Source organism: Malaclemys terrapin, chromosome 20, assembly GCF_027887155.1.
Source record: "Malaclemys terrapin pileata isolate rMalTer1 chromosome 20, rMalTer1.hap1, whole genome shotgun sequence".
Taxonomy (NCBI): domain Eukaryota; kingdom Metazoa; phylum Chordata; order Testudines; family Emydidae; genus Malaclemys; species Malaclemys terrapin.
The window spans coordinates 5,232,706-5,258,555 of record NC_071524.1 but is presented as its reverse complement, the minus strand read 5'-3'; the positions used below and the strand labels follow the sequence as shown (position 1 = coordinate 5,258,555).

The following is a 25,850-nucleotide window of genomic DNA, read 5'->3' as shown; positions in this document are numbered from 1 at the left end:
CTGATGGCCCTGCTGGAAACGAGGGGAGGGAGTGTCATACCTGAACATGTATCAGATAGAGAGAGGCCTGCAGTCCTGTAGTCTGTCACCCAGCCTTAGACCTCCTATTTCTGTGCCGGGCAATCCCTTTGTGGTGCTGATCTGTGTAACTAGAGGGTTAGTGGTTGGCAGGAGCTTAGCTGGGGAAGGGTCCGTGGGACTGTGTGGCTCTGGAGTTACAGTTCATCCCTAGAGACATGGGGTCAGGTCCTGTCTCGGCTCCTAGTGGAACAAGGTGGGTGGTGGGGCCCATTAAGGTGCACCTCACAGAGCCCATATAAAGCATAGTAGGTTTTGGCAACTGTGTTCATTCGAGGGCCAGGCCTAGACTAGGATGAGGGGAAACTGGACAGGACTGAGGAGCTGAGGGCTGGGATAGCAGGGAAAGGGTGGGTGGGGACTGAGGGAAGCCAACAGAGCTGGTACAGGGGGAGTAAGCCCAGGGCTGGGATAGCCGGGGGCTGCAGGCAGTGGTGGTGTTTATCCCATGGGAACCCCCTGCACAGCTCAGTTCTGGGGTTCCTACCAGTGACCTGGCATGTCTGGTGTGTGCGAGGTCACGCTGTGCAGAGGACACTATCCAGGACACTGGGCAGCACTGAGCAAGATGGATCAGCTGACGCCTGGTGGACCAGCTCTGGCTTTCAGGGGGCGCCTCACTGCCTCGGGGTTCCCTGGAATTGTACGGCTTGCAGGAACCTAACATCACCACTAACTGCACATTGAGATTGAGGGTCACCGCAGAGCTGTGGGACTAGAGAGTCCAGGGCTGAGATAGCAGGGGGATGCAGGTCAAGATTGAGTGGCACCAGCAGAGCTTTGTGCGTGGGAGCCCAGGTCTGGTTAGCAGGGGGCTACAGGTCAGCATTGCTGTGTGTGGGAGCCCGGGGCAAGGATAGCAGGGAACTGTGTGTGGGCACTGGGGGACTAGCAGAGCAAGTCACAATTGAGATATATGCATGGAATTTCTGGGAGGAAGTTTGCCCAGCCCCTGGTTAAATCCTGCTAGTCCATAGGCACTAAATTCACACTCTGTCATTAAGGATGATATTGAAATGTGAGCTGCAAACTGTGCAGTGTTTGAATATTTCCATGGGAGGGGGGAGATAATCATGAAGGTGACTGAAGTCCATACTTTTGAGTGTGGTGATTTTCATATCATGTTAGAACGTAAAAGCAGAGACACACGTTTATTAGGGATTATCCAAGTACCTGATTCCAGTTCCTTGATCTTCTTTTCCTTAGATGCTAAAATGGGAAAGAGAAAAGTGTTAGACACAGAGACAGGAGCTGTGTGATGTTGTGTGACCCATAACAACTGGGGTTAGTTACAGACACCCCACAGATACACTTTTAGCCCCATGAGCCAGCAGCTTTGATAGGAGCAGGGCTGGCTGTTAGTGATACGCACCAAGGCGCAAGAGCCCTGGGATTTGCAAAGCATCTAACCTTGATGGTAGATATGGGTCTGGATCCTGATACAGCTCTGACATTCTCAACCCTTCCGTCTAAGGGGAATTTCTTTTCTGTGTTACTAACAGCCCTTTGGAACATCAAAGCTACGCACTCCAGGTGTAACTATGGGATGGACATGCAGTTGATAGGAGCTCCCATCTGGAATCTGGCCTTCGCAGCAAATCATGGAAATGTGAGCCACGTTCTGGGGAGTGGCCCAGAAGAGCTGCTCTCCAGCAGTCATCTACAGAAAGTGGCTGGCCCCTCCTGCTACATCAGAACAATGTGATTGGCATTGGATTGATACAGACCAGGTGACACCTCTCCGTCTGACCAGACATGAGAGCAGGTACTCCTTCGTCTGCTGCAGAGAGCTCACAGTGCTGCACTGGGACTGTGGAAACTAACGTGACTGATTTCGGCTGAAACTGTTCACTCAGCCCTGCCCTGCGGTGTCGGTGCTTCTGGATCTGGTCAGCCCCGTGTGTGACCTGGGAGCCTCTGCCTGGGGGCTCTAATGAGGAGGTGGATGAACTTACCAATTGTCTCATGAAGCTTGGCGTGCTCTGGGGAGAGAAGGAAAGGAAAGCATCATGGGTTCAGTGTGGATCATTCTGAGCAGAGTGACATGGGGCCGTTCCAACCTTTGGGTACATCTACACTGCAGCTGGGAGGCTGATAGAAGTTTGGGCAGGCAGACAGGTTTTAGCTCTGCTTGAGCCCATGTGCTGTAAGTAGCAGGGTAGCACGTGCAGTAGCTTAGGCTAACCGCTCAAGTACGAACTCTAAGATTGATGGTTGGAAGGAGCTTAGCTGGGGAAGGGCTCCATGGGGCTGTGGGGCTCTGGAGTTACTGTCCACCCCTAGAGACTTGGGGTCACGTCCTTTCCCATCTCATAGTGTAACAATGTGGGTGATTGTGCTCATGATCAGAGTGCTCCTTACAGAGCCCAGACAGCTCTGTTGGATTTGGAAGCTCTGGTCATATGAGGCCTAGCCTAGAAGTTGGGAAAGCAGGACAGGACTGAGGGCTGGGATAACAGGGAAGCTGTGGGTGGGGACTGAGGGATGCAAACAACAGAGCTGGGGCTGGGGGAGGACGCCCAGGGTTGGGATAGCCTGGGACTGCCGGCAGTGGAGGTATTTGTCCCATGGGAACCCCCTACACAGTTCAGTTCTGGGGCCCCTACCAGTGACATGGCATGGCTGGTGTGTGCGAGGTCATGCTGTGCAGAGGACACCATTCAGGATGCTGGACAGCACTGAGCAAGACGGATCAGCTGACACCTGGTGGACCTGCTCTGGCTTTCAGGGTTCCCTGGAATTGTACGGCTTGCAGGAACTGAACGCCACCACTAACTGCACATTGAGATTGAGGGTCACCGCAGAGCTGTGGGACTGGAGAGTCCAGGGCTGAGATAGCAGGGGGATGCAGGTCAAGATTGAGTGGCACCAGCAGAGCTTTGTGCATGGGAGCCCACGGCTAGTTAGCAGGGGCCTGCAGGTCAGCATTGCTGTGTGTGGGAGCCCAGGGCAAGGATAGCAGGGAGCTGTGTGTGGGCACTGGGGGACTAGCAGAGCAAGTCACAATTGAGATATATGCATGGAATTTCTGGGAGGAAGTTTGCCCAGCCCCTGGTTAAATCCTGCTAGTCCATAGGCACTAAATTCACACTCTGTCATTAAGGATGATATTGAAATGTGAGCTGCAAACTGTGCAGTGTTTGAATATTTCCATGGGAGGGGGGAGATAATCATGAAGGTGACTGAAGTCCATACTTTTGAGTGTGGTGATTTTCATATCATGTTAGAACGTAAAAGCAGAGACACACGTTTATTAGGGATTATCCAAGTACCTGATTCCAGTTCCTTGATCTTCTTTTCCTTAGATGCTAAAATGGGAAAGAGAAAAGTGTTAGACACAGAGACAGGAGCTGTGTGATGTTGTGTGACCCATAACAACTGGGGTTAGTTACAGACACCCCACAGATACACTTTTAGCCCCATGAGCCAGCAGCTTTGATAGGAGCAGGGCTGGCTGTTAGTGATACGCACCAAGGCGCAGGAGCCCTGGGATTTGCAAAGCATCTAACCTTGATGGGAGACGTGGGTCTGGATCCTGATACAGCTCTGACATTCTCAACCCTTCCATCCAAGGGGAATTTCTTTTCTGTGTTACTAACAGCCCTTTGGAACATCAAAGCTACGCACTCCAGCTGTAACTAGGGGATGGACGTGCAATTGATAGGAGCTCCCATCTGAATCTGGCCTTCCCAGCAAATCATGGAAATGTGAGCCACGTTCTGGGGAGTGGCCCAGGAGAGCTGCTCTCCAGCAGTCATTTACAAAAAGCAGCTGGCCCCTCCTGCTACATCAGAACAATGTGATTGGCATTGGATTGATACAGACCAGGTGACACCTCTCCGTCTGACCAGATATGAAAGCAGGTACCCCTGCGTCTGCTGCAGAGAGCTCACAGTGCTGCACTGGGACTGGGGTAACTAACGTGACTTTGATTTCGGCTGAAACTGTTCATTCAGCCCTGCCCTGCGGTGTCGATGCTTCTGGATCTGGTCAGCCCCGTGTGTGATCTGGGAGACTCTGTCTGGGGGCTTTTAGTGGGGTGGTTACCCGCTCCTGCCCTGAGGGGCTTACAACAGTCCCGGAGAGAGCTGTAGCGGAATGAAAAGCAGCTATGCTGATAGGGGAAGCAGGCGCAGCTGGGGCCACGCCCCAACAGACCACAGCTGGCCCTTATAATAGGGCTGTGAGCTAGATGCTCAGACACACACTCTCTCTCACTTCTGAGAGGGATGGACCTGGCTGCAAGAAGCTGAGAAGGTACCTGGAGTGGAGCAGGGCTGGGGGAAGGCCAAGGTGAGCTGGGGAGCTCCAGCCTGGAAACTCCCCAGGCTGCGGCCTAGCCTAAGGCCTACTGGGTACAGGGGTTACAGGGGGCAGCCCACGGGTAGACAGAGGCAGCAGGTCCACATCCCCTTGCCTGTGATGAGTGGCTGATACACGGCAGTCTGCCCACGGAATGGGGCTAAGCAATAACTGGCAGTAGCCAAGACTGAAGTGAGGTGGGGATATTGGTTCCGGGGTTCCCCTGGATGGGGAGACCCCAAGACTGTGGGTTTACGGCCAGGGGGTAGAACCCAGAGTAAAGAGGCACCGGGGCCCAGGAGGGACTCAGGCCCAACGGTAAGCGGGACACTGGCCTGCAGAGCGCGCTCTGGAGGCTGGAAGAGCTAATTCCCTGAGAGACCAGCAGGAGGCGCCGCCAGGTGAGTCTGTGCACCGTTATGGGGCTCTAATGGGGAGGTGGATGAACTTACCAATTGTCTCACGCAGCTCCTGGCGCTCTGGGGAGAGAAGAAAAGGAGACCATCACGGGTTCAATGTGGGGCGTTCCGAGCACAGTCACATGGGGCTCTTCCAAACTTGGGTACATCTCCACTGCAGCTTGGAGGGTGCTTCCCAGTTCTGGCTGGCAGAGACATGTTAGTTCTGCTTAAGCCAGTGTGCTAAAGTAGCAGAGTGGCACATGCAGTATCTTGGGCTGGCTGCTCAACTACAAACCTGTTCAGATCTGCAGGGTGCATAGTAGGGCAGCTACCCTGAGCCGCTGCCCCTGCTACTCCCAGCTACACGGCTATTATTGGCATTGTCTGATGGGGCTGCCAACAACAGCTTGTGGGTCACTGGAGACTTCCAGGAGGAAAAATCCCCAACTGCTGGAGATGGGACACTAGATGGTTCGCGCTCTCAGTTACTACAGAGGATTCTTTCCCAGGTGTCTGGCTGGTGGTTCTTGCCTATATGCTTAGGGTCTAACTGATCACCATATTTGGGGTCAGGAAGGAATTTTCTTCCGGTCAGATTAGCCGAGACTCTGGTTTTTTTTTTTTTTTCCCACCTTCCTCTGCAGCATGGGGCACGTGTCACTTACCAGTTTAAACTAGTGCAAATGGTGAATACTCTGTAACTTGAAATCTTTAAATCATGATTTGAGAACTTCAGTAACTCAGCCAGAGGTTAGGGTTCTGTTACAGGATTGGGTGGGTGAGGTTCAGTGACCTGCGATGTGTAGGTCAGACTAGATGCTCATGATGGTCCAATCTGACCTTAAAGTCTATAATTCTATGAGTCTATGAACAGCACGGCCCTCGAGTGTGGCACACTCATCTTCAGGACTCGCAGGAGCTGGTGTCTTCCAGCCCCACACCCAGTGACTTGTCAACAGTCCCCAGCATGTGAAGCTCAGCTCTGACAGAGGATTCCAGTCCTGGGGGATCTGATTGGTGGAACTCCGGGAGTCCTGATTGGTTCCCTGCTTCTATTTCAACCAACCACAGGACCAGGAAGTCATCTGTGCCACTGGGTTCCCCCTGCTTAGTGCTGCCTCCCCTATGCTAGCTGCTCCTGCTGCCTGACTCTGATCTCCCGGTAACATGACCTGCTGCCTCCTGACTCTTCAGCTGCCCTTCTGCACTATCTCGGTCTCTGTTCTTCTGGTAGCCTGGCGTGGCCTGGCTCCTGGCTTCCGACCTCTGTACCTGCATGGAGGAAGTTTGCCCAGCCCCTTGCTCAGGCTTGTCTACACAGCCCCATAGATTGGCATTTGGGGATATGATTTGCATCATGTACCAAAGTGCTGCACTGTAACTGCCCTCTAAACATCACTTAGTTGGTCCTCTTCAAATATGACTATTGGAAATGTAAACTAGGAACCTTTTAGTTCACACCCAGAGCATCGAAACAGGGTTGTTACAGTGCAGCACGTTAGTGTGTATTGCTATTCACACTCCTGTAATCTGAACACTGGGCAGTGTAGACATAGCCTGAGTCCTGCCATCCTATATGCATTAAATTCACTCTCTGTTATTCAGGATGACACTGAAATCTGAGCTGCAAACCCTGCAGTGTTTGGCTATTTCCAGGGCAGGAGGAGATGTTCATGAAGGTGACTAAGGTCCACACAGCACATGTGGTGATATTTCTATCTCATTATAGTATGAAAGCACAGACACACATTTACTAGGGGTTTAGCCAAGTACCTGCTTCCCAGGTCTTCTTCTCAGTCTCTGAAATGGGGAACAGAAAAGAGTCAGACCCAGAGACACACACTAGGTGGTGCTGAACACTGCCTAATGACTGGGGTTTGTCATAGACATCCCACACCCGAACTCCCAGCCCCAGTGCAGGAGCCGGCAGGTTTGACAGGAGCAGGGCTGGCAGTTTGTGATATGCACCAACACACAGGAGACATGGGGGAGTTTCTCACTCCTTAGCCCCTTTCTACACACACTCTTGCACCATTTTAATTAATTAGGTTTCAAAGCACACCTTGAGTTAAACTGGTGCAGGGCTCTGTGTAGCACAGGCCTGGTAGAACCATGGGGCGGGGTCAGTTACTCCACAGCGACCCCTGTGGCTAGTTACAGAACAGCACTGATTGCTAGGGGAGTCCCATCCAGCCCTCCCCAGCTGGAGGAATGTGGCCACGAGAGATCATGGCAGAGAGGAGATGAAAGAGGAGGATCCTCAGAGCTCTTCCAGGCTGTGATTGCCGGGAGAACCCCAGTCACCATGCTGGCATGTTGTATCCATTCTCTGCACCTGTCATCTGTATTTCCCTGCATGTGTGTGCAGTGCCCAGCAGAACGGGTCAGAACCATCACAATGCAAACCAATATTGTTACTAAATATTGAAAATTTCACAGTGGAATAAATTAGACTGTGCACTTAATAAAATATTGCTGCTGCATCTATTGGCCCATATGAAAGAGGGAATGTCACAGATTTGTAGTTTCAGGCCAAGCAGAACCATTAGTTTATCTGCTCTGACCTGCTGTATATCACAGGCCAGAGAATCTCACCCAGTTCCCCCTGCACTGAGCCCAATAACTCAGGTTTGACTACAGCAGTTTCCAGAAAGGTGCCTGGTCTGGATCTGATGCCATCAAGAGATCGAGAATTCATCACTGCCATTACGAGCTTCCTCTAGTGGTTAAACACCCTCCCTGTGTCCTGTGCATTTGACAGTCACAGGATGGAATCATCTCACAGAGCGTCATTGACCTTCCCATGTCGTTTCCTTTAGCCACAGAGCAATTGCAAAGGGTTAGTGGGACAGAATATGACCCAGATTTGTCACTACAAACCCGTCTCCATGCTGCAGCGACGTGCAGGGAATCTCACAAGCACAGACCCTTTGGGTTTCTGTAGCAAAATACACATTTGTCAACCTGTTACCATCAGCATGTTTGAGAACGTGGGAGAGATGAGGACCACTGGGCAGAGACCTCCTGGCTCCATCCCTTCATTGCACTGAGCCCATAGATAACACCAAGCAGTCACAGAGCTCACACATCTCAACAGACAGAGCAAGAGATACTGCAGGAGACCTACCAAGATTTAACAGAGCCTCCTCTTTAGAGCGTTTCTTCTGAGAGGACTTTTTCTTTGCTGTGAGACAGAGAATCAGACATTGCAGTGAGACAGGGAAGGAAGGGGAAACACTGAGCAATACACTAATACAGGTGGGGCTGGGGACGCCGGTGTGTTTGTTAGTTTCGTTTATTTCCTAAAACAAATACAAGGTAACTATCTGAACAATAAAATGCTCCCAGGCCCCAGCCCAGTGCCCTCTAGGGCCGGGCTCTAAACATGCAAATAACACATTCCCGTTACCTGTGTATCCAAGATATGCACAAGCTCCAGCAGCAATGAGAACCAGAGCGAACAATACCCAGAATGCAGCCAGCCAGGGATAAACATGGGGGAAGATGTCACCTGGCAAACAGAGAGTGCAGTGTGTGAGGAGCACAGTCCCATTCTAGAGCTGGAGAATGGGGTTTGCCATTTGAGTTGACAGCTGAGTCCTGGCTCAGGGACCCCAGAAATTCCCAGGACTGAAGGGAACATCCCCTTCGTGCTCTAATCATAGCCACAAATGGGAGCATTTGAACCAGAGAAGCCAGCGCATCATCGGTTCCAAGACCCAGGACTCTGCTCTGCCCAAATCTCTCCCGCTGCTAGAAGCCAACAGCCAGCAGCTCCATACCCAGCCCTGCCTGTTCAGCAGAGAACAATTGTTTTCCTAGCTGGCCCCAGTGTGTCATGAGTTCATGGATTCATAGATGTTAAGGCCTGAAGGAGCCATTATGATCATCTAGTCTGACCTCCTGTATAGCCCGGGCCAGAGACCCTCCCGCACTGATCCCTGCATCCAGCCCAGAACTTCTGTTCCAGCTAGAGCAGATCTTATAGAAAGAGACGCCCGGATTGGGTTGAAGATTCCAGGTGATGGAGAATCCACCACGTCCCTAGGTCAGTTGTTCCAACAGTTAATTCCCCTCACTGTTAAAATCTGCACCTTATTTCCAGTCTGAATTTGTCTAGCTTCAACTTCCAGCCATCAGATCTTGTTCTTCCTTTGTCTGCTAGATTAGAGACCTATCGACTGTCAGAAATCTCCTCCCTGTGTAGGTACTCACAGACCATGATCAAGTCACCTTTTTACCTTCCCTTGGATAAGCTCTATAACTTGACCTCCTACGATTCTGACTATGAGGCAGGTTCCCAGATCTCTAATTGTTCCTGTAGCTGTTTTCTTAGCACTTTCCAGTTTGTCCACATCCTGTTTTAAAGTGTAAACACCAGAACTGGACACAGTACCCAGCAGTGGTCTGGCTAACACCACACACAGGGGTGATGTCACCTCCTTTCTCCTGCTAGATATTCTCATTTATACATACAAGGGTTGCATTCACCATCTTAGCTCTGGCATTGCTCTGGGAGCTCACGTTCAATCCTTTTCAGTAACTGCTTTCTTGGATAGTCTCCCATCTTGCAATTGTGACCTACGCTCTTTGTTCATAGACGTGTAAACTTGTGTGGCAGGGTGCTGCTGGAGAAGCCCTTAATCAGCGCCTGCCACTCCAGCCCCAATCAGGGAAAATGGATTGGGGATAGGTGAACTGCCCTATGTTTGCCTGGTAACTGACTACACCTGCCAGCCTCATTAACAGGAGCTTTAAGGCTGGAAGGAAGTGAGAGAAAGCGGGGGACAGAGACTAAGAGTGGGAGGTCAGGCTCAGAGGGACTAGGAGCCTCCTAGTCTGTTGCTGGCCATGCCTGTGGTAAGCCAAGCAGTTGTAAAGCCTGTATATAGTTGGAAATTGGTGATGGGAAACTGATCACGAATAAAGAACATGGGTGTTGCACCAGACTGAAGTGTCCCTGATTCATGGAGGAGAGGGGCCAAGGGGCCAAACCCAGAGGGGCAGAGTGTGTACCCTGTTACACCTTGCATTTGGCCATGTTGAAATGCATGTGTGACAAAGTGGGCATTTTAGTAATATTTTTATGAAGTCTAGGTGTGCCTCGGTTTCCGCTACATGCTGTATTGTTACTTAGTGGGGAGAAAAGTCTGATATCAGTGGAGCATCTGAGAAGACAATGGCAAATCCAAGTCACTGGGATTTTGATACCTAGTAACCAATGACCATGGCTGGCCTACCTCTCAGCAGGAAGCCAAGCAGTGTTTGCCCTGCTGGGCCGCAAAGGACTGGGAAGCTAAGTGTGGGCTGCAGGAAGCAGCTGGGGCACACCTGAAATGGGACAGAGAGGTCAGAGGGCAGGGCATTGGGCTCTGTGCTGTCCAGGATGGACAATGCTGTAACTTTCTTTTCTCTGTGCTAACCAAGGATGTCCTGCGCTGGAGTAATGGTCTCAAGTTGCAGTGGGGGAGGTTTAGGTTGGATATTAGGAAAAACTTTTTCACTAGGAGGGTGGTGAAGCACTGGAATGGGTTACCTAGGGAGGTGGTGGAATCTCTTTCCTTAGAGGCTTTTAAGGTCGGGCTTGACAAAGCCCTGGCTGGGATGATTTAGTTGGGAATTGGTCCTGCTTTGAGCAGGGGGTTGGACTAGATGACCTCCTGAGGTCCCTTCCAACCCTGATATTCTGTGTGCGTCAATCGACTAATAAACTCTTCTGTTTTACAACACTGGCTGAGTGTCACTACAAATGCTGACAGAGGAGATGTATTGCTCCCCAAGATTGTATCAGTCTTCTTTAGGGGTCTGTCTCTGTGGGACTTGCTGAACGGAGCTCTTAATGGGAAACAGGGGTGCTGAAGGCCCAGGGGTCGAATCTAAGGAGGTGGTGAAGCCAGGTGTTTTTTCTTTGGGGGTGGGAAGTAGGACCCCTAGAGGGTCTGTCACAATGAAAGGTCCTCCCAGAGACTATTCTAAAACTGGGGCTATTGCACTGGTTCTGTGTATCTGTGACAGCATGTTGTTAGGGTGAATCCCCCCCTTACCAAGAGCTCCACATCAGTCTGTAGTACCAACCTCTCACCATCATTATTTACCTCTCCACCAATGTTTGGGTCATCTGCAAATTTTACCAGCAATGATTTAATATTTCTTTCCAGCTCATTGATAAAGCTATTGAATAGCATTGGCCCAGAATAGGTCCCTGTGGGACACTGCTAGAAATATCCCTATTGGAGGATGATTCCCCACTACAATTACTTTGAGAGCTATCAGTTAGCCAGTTTCTAATCCATTTAATGTGGGCTACATTGATTTTGATATTACACTGGTCTACAATTTTTGAGAAGTCATCTGCTTCAGAGATAAAATGTGCTATTTATTATGTATTTTGACGTGCTGAATTCAAATATGACAATTAAAACAACTGATTGGCTACTGTTTCTAAGATACTTAAGTTTTCACATTTTATGTCTATGTATATTGTGTAGATAGTAGAGTTTTAATCATAAATTGTAAACCTAGGTCTTTTCATGTGTTTATGGTTGCTTTACATGATAATATTTCACCTGTCCTGTTTATGTAACACTTTAAAAATCAGCAAAAGGGTTATATAAATAAAATTTATTATGAAACAAAAGGCAAAAAACTATTATGTACATAGTTTAGTCCTATTCAGTGTCAACTTGGCGCTTCTTGGCTTGTCTCTTGTATTCATTAAATGGAGCATCTCTTGTCACTGTCCAGCAATAGTCTGCAAGCATTGATGGGCTCCATTTACCCTGATAGCGCTTCTCCATTGTTGCAATGTCCTGGTGAAATCGCTCACCGTGCTCGTCGCTCACTGCTCTGCAGTTCGGTGGAAAAAAATCTAGATGAAAGTGCAAAAAATGTATCTTTAGTGACATGTTGCAACCAAGGCTTTTGTATGCCTTGAGGAGGTTTTCCACCAACAACCTGTAGTTGTCTGCCTTGTTGTTTCCGAGAAAATTTATTGCCACTAACTGGAAGGCTTTCCATGCCGTCTTTTCCTTGCCACGCAGTGCATGGTCAAATGCATCATCTCGAAGAAGTTCACGAATCTGAGGACCAACAAAGACACCGTCCTTTATCTTCCTTTATATTTCCAAGTTTAGCTTCACTTAACCTTGGAAATTTTCCACGGAGGTACTTGAAAGCTGCTTTGTGTTTTGTCAATGGCCTTGACAAAGTTCTTCATCAGACCCAGCTTGATGTGTAAGGGTGGTAACAAAATCTTCCTTGATTCAACAAGTGGTGGATGCTGAACACTTTTCCTCCCAGGCTCCAATGACTGTCGGAGTGGCCAATCTTTCTTGATGTAGTGGGAATCTCTTGCACGACTATCCCTTTCGCAGAGAAAACAGCAGTACTTTGTGTATCCAGTCTGCAGACCAAGCAAGAGAGCAACAACCTTCAAATCGCCACAAAGCTGCCACTGATGTTGGTCATAGTTTATGCACCTCAAACGTTGTTTCATGTTGTCATAGGTTTCCTTCATATGGACCGCATGACCAACTGGAATTGATGGCAAAACATTGCCATTATGCAGTAAAACAGCTTTAAGACTCGTCTTCGATGAATCAATGAACAGTCTCCACTCATCTGGATCGTGAACGATGTTGAGGGCTGCCATCACACCATCGATGTTGTTGCAGGCTACAAGATCACCTTCCATGAAGAAGAATGGGACAAGATCCTTTTGACAGTCACGGAACATGGAAACCCTAACATCACCTGCCAGGAGATTCCACTGCTGTAGTCTGGAGCCCAACAGCTCTGCCTTACTCTTGGGTAGTTCCAAATCCCTGACAAGGTCATTCAGTTCACCTTGTGTTATGAGGTGTGGTTCAGAGGAGGAGGATGGGAGAAAATGTGGGTCTTGTGACATTGATGGTTCAGGACCAGAAGTTTCATCCTCTTCCTCTTCCTCGTCTGACTCAAGTGAGAATGATTCTGGTGCATCAGGAACCGGCAGTCCTTCTCCGTGGGGTACTGGGCGTATAGCTGATGGAATGTTTGGATAATGCACAGTCCACTTTTTCTTCTTTGACACACCTTTCCCAACTGGAGGCACCATGCAGAAGTAACAATTGCTGGTATGATCTGTTGGCTCTCTCCAAATCGTTGGCACTGCAAAAGGCATAGATTTCCTTTTCCTGTTCAACCACTGGCGAAGATTTGTTGCACAAGTGTTGCAGCATATGTGTGGGGCCCACCTCTTGTCCTGATCTCCAATTTTGCAGCCAAAATAAAGGTGATAGGCTTTCTTAACCATAGTGGTTATACTGCGCTTTTGTGATGCAAAAGTCACTTCACCACAAACATAGCAGAAGTTATCTGCACTGTTCACACAAGTACGAGGCATCTCTGCTCACTTTGGCTAAACAGAAATGTGTCCCTGACAAATAAGAGAGCACGACACTGTATGATTTCTAGAGCTGATATAGGGCAATTTGTTCAGCAGAGTGATGTAAGCTTCGTTATGACTGCATCATCCATGACTTCTAGGAATAACATGATGCAATTCATATCATGTATGACGCAATACCAGCTTCAGATTGCATCATTCATTGTTTTGCCTAAAAAGCAAGTACTGTCCAAACCCAGTCATAGATTTATTCGTAGATCCAGTCAAAGATGGATTTTAGTCATTTCTGGTTTAAATTGAAATCCCTTCCCTTTATAACTCACTTATCCTCCGCCATTCCCAAGTCAAGGGTCGTATATACTGACCCAATAGCATATCTTGAAAACTAGAGCCAATCAACAATTTTAAGCATCATTTTCGTTCTCAGTGACCCAGAATGAGTAAAGTTTGACTACATTTATTTCAGAAGCATTTTGGCTGTAGAGCAGTGTTATTATAGGCGTTTCATGCAGCACTAAGTCAAACCCCTTTCAGAGTCTGAAACCTGGTCTACACTATAGAGTTAGGTCAGCTTAAATACATCACAGAGGACGTGAAACTCCAGTGTAGACACCACGTCCCAGAGAGGTGAATTTACTACAACCATGGAAGAACCCCTTCTGTCCCTATAGCCAATGTTTAAACCACAGTGTTGCTCCTGTAGCATTTCTAGTGTAGACACACCCTGAATCTCTTAGCTCAGCCCAGTTACCTTTATCAACTTAATATGTCATCTCCTTAGCCCAGCTCCTGACAGGCAGTTTATCCAGATCACAGAAACCTCCATCACTAATGGCCTTACAAATCAGATGAGAAGGACATTTCCTGTCTCAGTACCAGAAACAGGTCCTAGCTGAGTGCAATTCCCAGGTGACCGAGCCCCGCATCCCTCCCCCACTCCCATGGCGACCTCTTCTGCATGTGGAGACTCACCTGAGAGGTGAATGGCCGATTGTCGTTCAGTCTCCAGCAGGCCATTCCGCACTATGCAGCTGATGTCTCCATTGTCTTCCCCTTCTGTGACAGTGACGTGACTCACAACAGTATACAGGTTCTCCCTGTCCTGAGTCACGTTGGTCACAATCTCCATCGACAGGTTCTGCTAGTTCTTTCCAACCCATTTGAGTTCGGGTTTGGGGAACCAGCCTACGGATCTACAGGCCAGTCCAATCCCCTGACCCCGGGGGCCCAGCACATCGATGAACACTGGAGCCACAGCTAGAGGGAGAGACAGAGAGTGTGTGTATCAGGAAATCGTGTCTTTGGTAGCACCATATGATTCCCCAGATACCGCTGGGTATAGGGAGCTGTGACTGCAAAACTCCATTCCCTTATATGCAAAGCCTCCCTGGGACTCCTCATCCTGACGACTTGGGAAATTAAATACCATCTTGTATTTCCATAGAGCCCTGAGCCCTGAAATCTCACTGAGGAATGTGCAGGGTGAAACTGCTATACAGGGATCTCTGCACCTTCTGCTGAAATTCAGCCACTTTTGGGGTGGAGCCCAGCAGCTGTCAAGATCACTGCACTTCAGTACAGAGCAGGAAGTGAGGGATGGTGACCCCGCCTACATGTCTGCTCCCACTCCACTTGTGCCACCCTTCTACATACTGTCCCCTCTGGTGTCCTTCTGCCGCACTGGTAACAGTGCCCCAGGCCAAGCCACCCCTTGTGCTTGGATTTCCCTCTCTCCCTGTGCTGCACACAACCACCCTCCCCTCATTTAAATCTCTCCCTAAAAGCAGATGTCTCCTGCGGAGCCTTTGGACTAGGAGCCACCAAAGATGGGAGATGATTTAAAACAACCTCAATGTTCTGCATTATCACAGGAGGGGCCCTCACCTGGGGTTTGATGTTTCTGAACTGTATTTGTCTGGGGCTACGTTACTCAGTGAGCTCAATGGCCAGAGACTGTCCCTTCCACTGCCCTTGTGCAGCACTGAATGTGGGGTCATTGCCCAGGGAATAAAAAACAATATCCCAGCTCTTGGAAACTGCAGGGAAAGTTTTAAGGGAGGCCAAATGTACTTATGACCTCACCTGGGATTTGGGCAGAACATCAGGGTAAAGGTACCACTCCCTCAAACAGCACCGCAATGAGCATGAGAGCTAAGGACTGTAGCTTTACATCTAATTGAAAAGAGGTTGTTTAATGCAACACTGACCCTGCTAGCACCACAGTGGAGTCAGCGCTGAGTGTGAGGGGAGAGAGCCCCCTCCTGAGTCCTGCACATCACTCCCTGCAGCACAGGACCCTGCTGCTGTGCTGGGCTCAGTACAGGGGCACCTGCATGGGTACAGGAAGCTCTGGATGCCCAGACACAGTCCCCCCTGTAGTGGAGGGAGAGCCTGGAGATCTGGACCTGGTGCAAGATCTGAGACCTGAACCAGAGGATGTAAACCAAAGTCAGGGCATGTATTAAAGTAGATGCTTACAAGTTCACTGTCCAGTACATGAACTTAGCAAATTTGCTGCTAGCCTTGCCAAAACATAGGCACTCCCAAGTACTAGGCATGAGATATTTATGTAAATACTTTCCAGAAGGCTGGTACAGATACACCCCAATCTAGCACAAGATAAGATGGCTTGACAGAACAATGTATAGAGATGTTCTGTCTGAAATATCAGGAACAAGGGGAGGTAACAAAGAGATGTCATGAAATACGTAAGGTGGTATGTAAGTTGTTTATCCTAGTTGTTTGCTTCAGTCTATAAAAGTTGGGGTATCTCACCTTAACCCTTTGTGTGGTTGAGGGGACAGCAGGGACTCCCACTGCTGACTGAGCCACTCCTGGCCACTGGGCACTCATATGTTAATGTACCTGTAACCACGGACCCAGGGCACTAGGACTGTGCCTTGAGGGCAATAAATCTGGCCGAGTGCCTTTGTCACCAAACTATTCTGATGGTTGTTCTTTATGAGTAACATCAAGGTCTGCTGAATTAGCAGGCGGCACTATCTGCTAGTACTGATCAGGGCCGGCTCCAGCATTTCTGCCGCCCCAAGCAAAAAAAAAAAAATAAAGCCGCGATTGGCGGCGGCAGTTCAGCGGCAGGTCCTTCGCTCCTAGAGGGAGTGAGGGACCTGCGGCCCCCGAATTGCCACAGGTGCCGTCCCTCTCCCTTAGCCGCCCCAAGCACCTGCTTGTTAAGCTGGTGCCTGGAGCTGGCCCTGGTACTGATAACACTGGAGCTCCAAGAATGGAAACATTCTGGAACAGCTCCCGCAGCCTGGACATTGTTACCGAGGCAACAACATTTCATCCTTGTACACCCCTTAGTGCTCCGTCTCACCTGCAACCTGTAGCTCAGTGGTGGCTTCCAGGGTCCATTCTGGGTTCCTCACAAAGCAATGGTATGTCCCAGCATCTGCCACTTGGAGCTGTTTCAGCTTCAGTGAGACATTCCCACTGCTGAACTCCTGCAGGAACAGCTCTGTCCGGGTCTGGTAACCCTCCCCCGGCAGGTCCTGGGTACCCTCATCCACGTATTCATGAACCAGAATAAATCCTGGTCCAGCTTTCCTCCACTGCACGTCCATGCTGGGCAGCCCAGCTGGGGGTGAGAGCTGGCAGGGTAACACCACATCCTGGCCAACTACCCCCACCACAGGGCGCAGGGAGCCAGCCAGGGAGAACTCCTCTGAAACAGAAAACCCCAGGAACACAGTGAGTGACAAGAAAAAGGAGGGGGCATCTCTGAGCCAGGTCCCAGCCCTACAGACACAGTGAGTGAAAGAGGAGGGGGCACCATTGAGCTAATCAAAATTTCCTCAGTCATGCATAGCTCATAGCAGAAGGTTCCCAAAGCTGAGTCATGTGTAGCTCAACTGAGTTACTCAGTCTGGACACAGGGCAGTGCAGTCATACCACCAATCCTGTCCTACAATCCCCCGGAAACTCTACTAAAGGTGCCTATCTTGCACCCTACCTACACTCTGTTGGCAAGGAGTGGCCCCATCTGGAAGCCACCTGCAGGTCATAGCACCCTGAACAGCCCCATGGCACCCAGTTACGAGCTCTTTCCACTACAAGCAACTTCTTTGATGAACCAATTTCAGATCCATGTAGACCCACAATGGCTGCTGAGGGGCCATCTCAGGAGACTTCTGCCTGGCCTGGGGGTACTGAGTCTTTGATGGATCTTTGGGCCGATGCACGTCCCTTCCATGGATTCAATAGACCCAAAACAGAAACTCACTCCGATGGGGATTCATCATTTTAGTGGTCGTGTCTGGGGGAAAGTAAGCATCTGAGGGTGATTTATGTCTGCACAATAGCTGTGTCTGAAGGGTCTCCAGGCTCGTCCATTCCACCATGGGGCATGTAGAGCAATGACTACTGAGCTGCAGCACCTGACACTCACTGTGTGGCTACTGGTGGGGAGGCATAAGGGGCAGATTTTCAAAGCCACCAAGGACATTTTGATGACCTTCCATTCATCCTAATGGGAACTGGAACCCCCATCCCTCAGGCAGGTGGGAAGATCTCAGCCTTGCAGGCCATGAGAATCCAGGCTCCCAGTGGAGCAGGTCTAGCAGCATGGTGCCTTTGGCAGGACAGGAAGGGATCAGGTTTGGGGGCTCTGGAAGCCTCTCTCAAGGGCAGAGGGAACTGTGTGACTTGCTGCAAGATCCAACAATCCTGACACCCAGAGCTAGGACATGCCCTGGTCACCCTGACATTATCCCCACCCCACAGCCTCCTGGGCCTTACCCTTTTACACTGCAGGAATGAGGAGGCCCCGGTGGGGCGGGGGGGTGTCATTGGCCTCTGATGCCCCTATCCCAGCCCTGCAGGGGGCTGTGTACATGGGGGACACGGAGAGAAATAATCGGGATTCAAACGTTTTTACCAGAGAGAAAACACGGCATCAGGAGGAGGATCCCCAGGCTGCACACACAGAGTCGCCAACATGTCGCCATGGGGACACCCCGGGCAGGGACCTGTAAGGAGAGAGCAGGGATGGTTAACACCTCCCCAGACTACATGAGGGGCCGGCAGTGCAAGGAACATCCCCCATCCATTGTCTGACCTGACCCACTCTGCTCCCAGGCAGAGCAGCTTCCCAGAGACAGGAGAGGATTTCACCTCTCCCAGGCTGCCTTGCCGCCTGTCCAGGCCTGGCCCTAGGAATTTCCACCACCGGGAAGTGCTGGGTATCCACCTCGATTTCCTCCCCTTGTCAGTTCTCTGACCATCCATTGGTGCAAGTGTCCCCCTCGATTCCATTGCAAGCTGAGCCTGCAGCAGAGCAGGGCCAATTCTGACGTAATCCCAGTGGTACCCACACAGCTGTATCCCCTGCAGAAGGGGCCTGTCTCTGTGCCTGCCTCCACCTGGGACAGCACGGCAGATGTGTGACCTGGGGCTCTCCACAGCTAACTGCATGAGGCCCTACAGCTAGAGTTAAAGAGCCAGGATGTGCAGCTGGGGCTGTGACAGACTCATGTGCTGTGTGGATCAGGCCCAGGGGGCCCCATCTCACACCCTGGCCACTGGGTGATATCTGGGCACCTTCCTACAGGTCAGCCTGCCCGGAAGTCACCCACCTCTGTAAGTGATGCTGCCAAGTGACATGGACGGGGCTGGCAGTGGCTATCGCAGACAACAGGGGGCGCTGTCAGATACCTACTCCTCCTCCCCTGATGTCAATGGGAGACCATCACATCAGTAGACATTACAGTAAGATATACGTTGGGGATCAGGAGGGATCGTCTCAGCTCTGCTCAGAGCCTCAGGCATCCTAGCCCCAATTCTCTGGTCTGTGTACACAGGATCAGACTGGATGGACACAATGGGATCTTCTGGCCTTAGCATCTGTCAATCTATTTCTGTTTCAGTTCCAGCTCCTTCAAAGCCTGTCCGTATATGTGTGGTGCATTAAAAATTGCATTAGAATTGTAAACTGACACTGTAAATGCTCTGGGGGTATTCCTGATCCTGCTGGCAGGGGAGTGCTCTGTGTGGAAGTGTGTGATCTGGGTCCAGCAGCAGGCAGTTGTACAGAGAGCAGCCTAGAGCAAGACAGGGTGACCTGGGCCTCTCAGCTTTAGGGAGCAGCCTGCTTTGTCTCTCTCTGTTTTGGGTCCTTGTGTGTTATTGTTCTGGATTCTAAGCATTAAAGCCATGTTCCACTGCAACCTTCCAGCCAGAGGATTTATGTTTATATCCAACTCCTCTGTGTGTGCCAGGAACATAACAATGGACACCCTCCCCACAAAGAGACCTCCCTTCTGAGCCCATCCAAGGTCACTTGGAAATGACATGATGTTCCTGAAGGCAGGGTTAAGACTTAAGCATTATAAGCCCCATTATAGGAATTGGGGGTGCAGGGTTCCAGCAGCACTTACCACGGCTCCCAGGACGCGGCCGCCATGTCCTTGTGGCCACTAGGCACACGGGCGTCCAGGGAGGCTCCGTCCGTGCGCTGCCTTCGCACCTGCAGGCACCTCCCCGCAGCACCCATTGGTCAAGATTCTCAGCCAGGGGGAGCTGCAGAGCTGGTACTCAGGGCAGGGGCTGCAGGGACATGGTAGCTGCTTCCAGGAGCTGCGCGGAGCCAGGACAGGTAGTGAACCTGCCTTAGCTCCGGGACCCCGCTCTACTGCTGACCAGACTTCTAACAGCCAGGTTGGCAGTGCTGACCAGAGCCGCCAGGGTCCCTTTTCGATCCGGGGTTCCAGTCAAAAACTGGACACCTGGCAACCCTAGGGCCGGGGACCAGAGCTCTGAGTGGAGAACAGCCTCATGCAGTCCAGCAGGAGTTTTCCTGCCAGTTCCGCTGCTCTGCAGGTCCTGCCAACCCCTCTGTCTTAAAAGGGATGCAATTAACTTTCAACAGAGTTCTGCTTACTTTTTACTTTTAACTCCTGCTTCCAAAACACACAGAGATCTGAAAAAGAAAACTCAATCTATTGTGGCTCCTTTTGGAGCCCTAATAGGATTTTAATTATGTAGCATGTTTTGTTTGCATTTTTTTTTACCCCTTCTACAATATAAACTGCACGTCATGGGAAAAATGAAAATTTTTTTCATAGTTTAACTTTTATAACATTATATTAACCATATTATTTTTTACATAAGGTATAACTGTTTGGTTTTTTTTTGTGCTCACAGAGTTTTTATGTATCCTCATCAAAGTGACGGTCTGATTACACAGAGCCACCTTAAGGCTCAGCGTTTTTAACCTTGTTTCTTTGTGAACCTTACCCTGGCTATTGCTTTAGAAGGGTACTGTATTTTTTTAATTTTTTTACTGTAATTTTTTATTTGCTATTTTGTTATTAAAAACAAATTTAGAATTTCTTCCCATTCTTCTGGGTTTGACTGCTCTGCTGCAGACATGACTTTGGTTTTTAAAAAGATATTGAATGTTATAAAGCATTTAGGTACCTTAAGGGTTAAATGCTAAATACCAAAGCCAAACAACACTAGTTACCTGTGTCTGGCAAACAGCGTCTGTTAGTTTTGCAACTTTGAACGAAAGATTCAAATGGATTTTAGTGTTGTTATTTAAAAACAAAACAAAACAAAAAACAATTCATTTTAAATGTACAAAATAGAGTTTTACAAACCAGGAGTGTTGATTTAGGTTCTTAAAACCTTACATATTTACACAATATATTTACACACACATTTTTTAAAAATATTTTTTTATTTTTTACATTGTTTTAATTTTTACACAGCTGTACATAGATTACATTTATATATATTTGGGGGCAGTTAATTTCCAATAGAAACCACTTATGGTTTTTTAGCGAATTTGACTAAATTGTTTATAGTCAAATGATTTAAATTTGATTGTTTTTTGGCCTGGCTTATTTACAGACATTCCTTTGGAAAAGGGCCCATTTTTCCTTCAGAATGGCTGCAAAGAAACCAAGATTTTTTTTTACACTTTTTTAAGATGTTTACAAAGTTTAATTGCTTAATTCCCTCCAGCCTTTGCAGAGTTAACTTCTCACTCTCTTTCCTTAAATCACTTGCTTATTTCCCAAAATGACACCTTCATTAGTTCAGATATCACCATTCCAAGTATTGTACCAGAAATCTGAATTTCCCATGCCTGTACTTATTCCTTTCCAAACTCCTGCAGCGATGCCCCTCAGGGCTCCCAACCTGTTTTTTAATTTCTTTATTGTTGCCTTTATTTGTTTGGGTCCGATCCTGCTTTCCTCACTGAACCGTCCCTTCCCATGAGCACAGGTTTTGTTCCACTAACCATTTAGCAAGGAGGGTGGGCTCCTTAACTAGCCCCCACCCCTCCTGGTCCCTTTTCTTAAACATTTTTCTTAAAATTGTGAAATCACAACAATATTTCACACTTATATTCTTTAGAGTGAGATCTTAGAGAAATCTACTTTGCCAACGCTTGTGCTAGGACTTACACAACAAAAAAAGTTTATACCCACTAAAAACTCTGCCTCACAGAGCAGGAGGGGGGGAACGCTAAACCCCCTACCTTTACGGATGGGTAGGAGCAAGGACTCTAATTCTTCCCCTATTGCCCGGCACTTCTACGACCGGGGGTGTGCACACCTGAATGATCGATCACTTCATACATATGGTATACCTTTTAGTAATATTTTCAACAATTACGGTGCATGTCTTCCCCCGTTCACAATTCTCCACCAAAAATGTTATGCTTATAAGAAGCACACAGGATTTTTTTAGGGCAAAAGGCAATACACTGCATTTATTGAAGATACAACAATTAGTGTATGCATTTAATTATACACACACACACAGTGTTCCGCCAGTCAATGTTATAATTATTAGAGTCTGGATCAATCTAGTGGCCAGCTAGGTTGATCACGAGTAGGTAGGAGTGGGGTTTTGTCAGTTACCACATGATGCTTCAGGGAATTCTTGGCAGGATGGACCCAAAGTTTTATGGCATGTTACCCTGTTTATATAGTGATTTTTTTTATTGGGCTCAACCAGTTTTGCACTGTTATGCTGTAATTAATTGTTGTTTGATGAGTGCTTGTTTTTTAAATATATATATTTTTTAATTAATTTTTTAGGGAGTTATTTTATACTGGTTTTGATTACAGCTATTTTGTTTTTATTGATAGGTGCTTGTTTTATTTTTAGAGTTGTTAATTTGCCCTTTTTAGATATTTTAATAGGGGTGTGTTGCAGCCTTTTGGTGCCCTTATGTTTGTTTTGGGGATTTTTTTAGAACATTTGGTTCAGTGATGGCTTTTATATATATATGCATATATATACATATATTAACATACATATTTTTTATTTACATACAAAACAGAATTGATTTACACAGAACATTTTGACCAGGAACATTAAATTGCAATGCAAAAGGAAAACAATTATTGCATTCCTTTACTTCTTTTAAAATGCTAAACCTACAACAAAGTGGTGACCCTAAAAGATCTGTTATTGCCTTGAAATCCGCTCAGCTACAAAATTATACAAAATACAAACATAAAATCCTACTACTACATAGCTACGATGTGTTCTTTATCCTCCTGCCAGGCACGGCTCAACATTTCTGTGTTCATAATACTGTCCCTTATGAGGGAGCCTCTCTACATTATAATCTAGCACAAACCTATCTCTACAACTGACACCTAGGTGCTGAGGGAAGTAGTGAGAGTGACGGGGGGGGGAAAATCCTTGTTAATTCCCCCACCCATCTGGGGATGAGAGGGGGCCCATGTGCTGGCCGGTCTTTCTAGGAGGGGAAGGCAGGACCCAGCCACAGCCACTCCAGTGGGTGGGGGTAGGTCTATGGGCGGGGGGCGGGGGAGGGCATGACAGGGAGAGCCTAGGACCAGGCATTGCTTTAATCCAGCCCCACCCTCAGCAGAGCTCCCAGCCCCAGCTGGCCCTGTAAGGAGGAATTGGAGTTTGACCCCCTGCCGAGTGCTCTCTATTATCATTGCATCTCCGGCCCCACCCCAGAGCAAAGGGTGAGCGTAGGTTTCTGGGCCATTTTATTACCTATTTGCCCTTGTGCAAAGCGGGGCTCTGAGAGAGCCACAGAGCTGAGGCCTGGCAGGCGCTGAGCATTCTGGGAGGCTGGTAAAAATGGGATTTTTTTTTTTTTAGGAAAATTTTGTTTTTATTCAAAAGTTTGCCTGAAATCATCCAATATTCTGACAAAATGACTCAAAACAAAGCAGTAATGGTTTCAAATAGATTGGAAATTCAATTAAAATCAATTCCTCTGCATTTCACTGGCTGGCTTAGGCAGCTGCCTGCTTAGTGTGCTGGCTTCCGAGGGGCCCTTTGGTAGTTGACCATCTCTACCCAGACATTGTACGGGGAGCCTGCGTGCCAACTCGGGGCTGTGAAGTCCCCTAGGCAGCAGGGTACTTGGGAGTCAGGCCCTGCAATGCTGTGACTCCAGCAGTAAACTCCTAAATCACTTAAGTGGTTATGAAGAAGTTAACCACCAGCCAGCACAGTCGGAACCTCCCCGCCCGCCACGTTCCTGCAGATGAACAGTGTGAGCTCCAGACACACAATAGAAACCAACAACCAGCAACATCCAGGACAACTCTTAAACCCCCAGAGCTTCCCAACTTCTGATCAACAAATCCAGCTCTCCCCAGAGGAGCTTAGCCCAGCCAGGGCCCTTATGGCCTCTCTGCACATGACAATTGCCTGGTGCTACAGTGTGTGTTAACAGCACTAACCACTCAGGGTGAAATCCTGGCCATACTGAAATCACTGGGCGTGTTCCCATTGGTCTCTCCAGGACTTAAGACTCAGTGTAGACACAGGTGCCACCACAATAACAACACTAGAGTGACTCCTGGGGTCACCATGGCCAGCTGACACAATACTGACCACAGACGTCCTTTTCCACACCAAGAACAAAACCATGTTCCTCACACCAGGCTAGTTACTGCTGTTGTGTATGATTTGCATTACAGTATTAACGAGGAACCCCAGTCAGGGGTCAGGGCCCCGCTGTGCCAGGTGCTGTACAGACATGTAACAATGACAGTCCCTGCCCCAGAGTACTCACCGTCTGACTCTAAATGTCAGACAGGACAGAGCCAGTGGGTGAACAGACAAACCGCTCCATGGTGAGGGGCTGGGAGGACGAGATAACAAGACAGAAGAGGGAGCGTAGCAGGGAAGCAGAATCCCAGCTGGCCGCTAGCCTAGCCAGCACTAAGCAGCAACGCTCAATAGACCCCATGGCAGAGGTAGCTCCAAGGGGGGATTTTGAGGAAGGGATATTGGTGGCTTTGTGAACTTTGGTGGGGAGCTGTTCCCGTACATGGCGGCAGCGTGGGAGAAAGCGCGGAGGTGCCTGGGGGGACAGGGACAGGCCAACTTTCAAGGCTGCTATTGTTGGCAGAGCGTGAGCTGATATTTGATGAACTACTAGGTCTGACAATAAGTTATCTAACACCACAAATCCCTCCAGCACAGACCAGGCCTGTGATTTCAGTGTCCTGTGCTGGATTAACTCATATGCCAACACAACGTAATGTCCCATGGAGACAAGGCTTGAAAGGGTCTGAGCCCAGCTAGGCTCAGCTACACCTGATACCAGACTGAGTTCTTTGGGCACGGATGGTCTCTCACAGTCTGTATTTGTCACCTGGCACAATGGGGCCGTGATCTCAGCTGGGGCCTCTAGGTGCTACTGTAATACACATAATAATAACAACCAGGAAGCACTTTCCATTTAGATCTCTGAACCAAATAACCGCCTCCCTGCCTTCCCCCCACCCAACTTCTGGCCTGGCAGCCCCTACTCCTAGGGCATCAGCAGGGCAGGGCTGTGAGGCCCTTTTGAAGAGGCACCAATTCAGCCGTGCTCCCCATCACATCCTCCAGGGAAAGGCCACAAGGAACCCCAGAGGGCCACACCCTGCAGTGAGGCGATAACAAGCTGAGCAGTCTGAAGAAGTGGGCTGTAGTCCACGAAAGCTTATGCTCTAATAAATTTGTTAGTCTCTAAGGTGCCACAAGTACTCCTGTTCTTCTTTTTGCGGATACAGACTAACACGGCTGTTACTCTGAAAGCTGAGCAGTGAATCACACCCACCATTGGGGTTTGCCCAGCACTGATGGGAGGTGGAAACATGCCATGGGAGTGGGGACATGCTCCCAGGGGGCAGGAGTGTAAGTACCCCTGAGAGCGAAGGATCAGGGGTAATAACGGGGAGGGACCTACCTTAAGGATTCAGCATGTTCCAGAAGATGCCATGCAGCGAGCCAGGGGTCCCGGTGCCACACAGAGCGCCCAAGGAACTGAACTGACGTGTTGGGGCAGAGGGGGAAATGGATCCCAGAGCTGTGTGTGAACTCTGAGCAAGGGAAAGTGAAAGCACCAGGGCACCTGTCACACATTAACTTGCCAGAGGTATTATCTGGCCAGGATCCAGGGCAGGTGTTGGGTTACCTGTGGAGACATGGTGAGCAGCGAGGAATTTATATGCTGCTGGGGTTCCCATTCATCCTCCCATCACTCGGGAGGCCCATGGCAGCTAAGCACTGAATCTGCTCATCCCATTCCCTTTCCTCACCACGAAGCTGCCTTTCGTGTCCCAGCCTGTGCAGCACTGTGGGAGCACTAGCAGGGTGGGGAATGCACAGAAAACAGCAGCCCAAGGGGCTAAAGTTCAGTGCAAAGCAATGCAAGTGGCTTC

General features: G+C 49.0%; 1 pseudogene; it reads right to left on the bottom strand.

Annotated features, from left to right (window-relative positions):
* The window catches only part of LOC128826346 (butyrophilin subfamily 3 member A2-like), a 33,904-nt pseudogene extending 8,406 nt beyond the window's left edge, over positions 1-25,498 (bottom strand).
* Between the last annotated feature and the right edge of the window lie 352 nt (positions 25,499-25,850).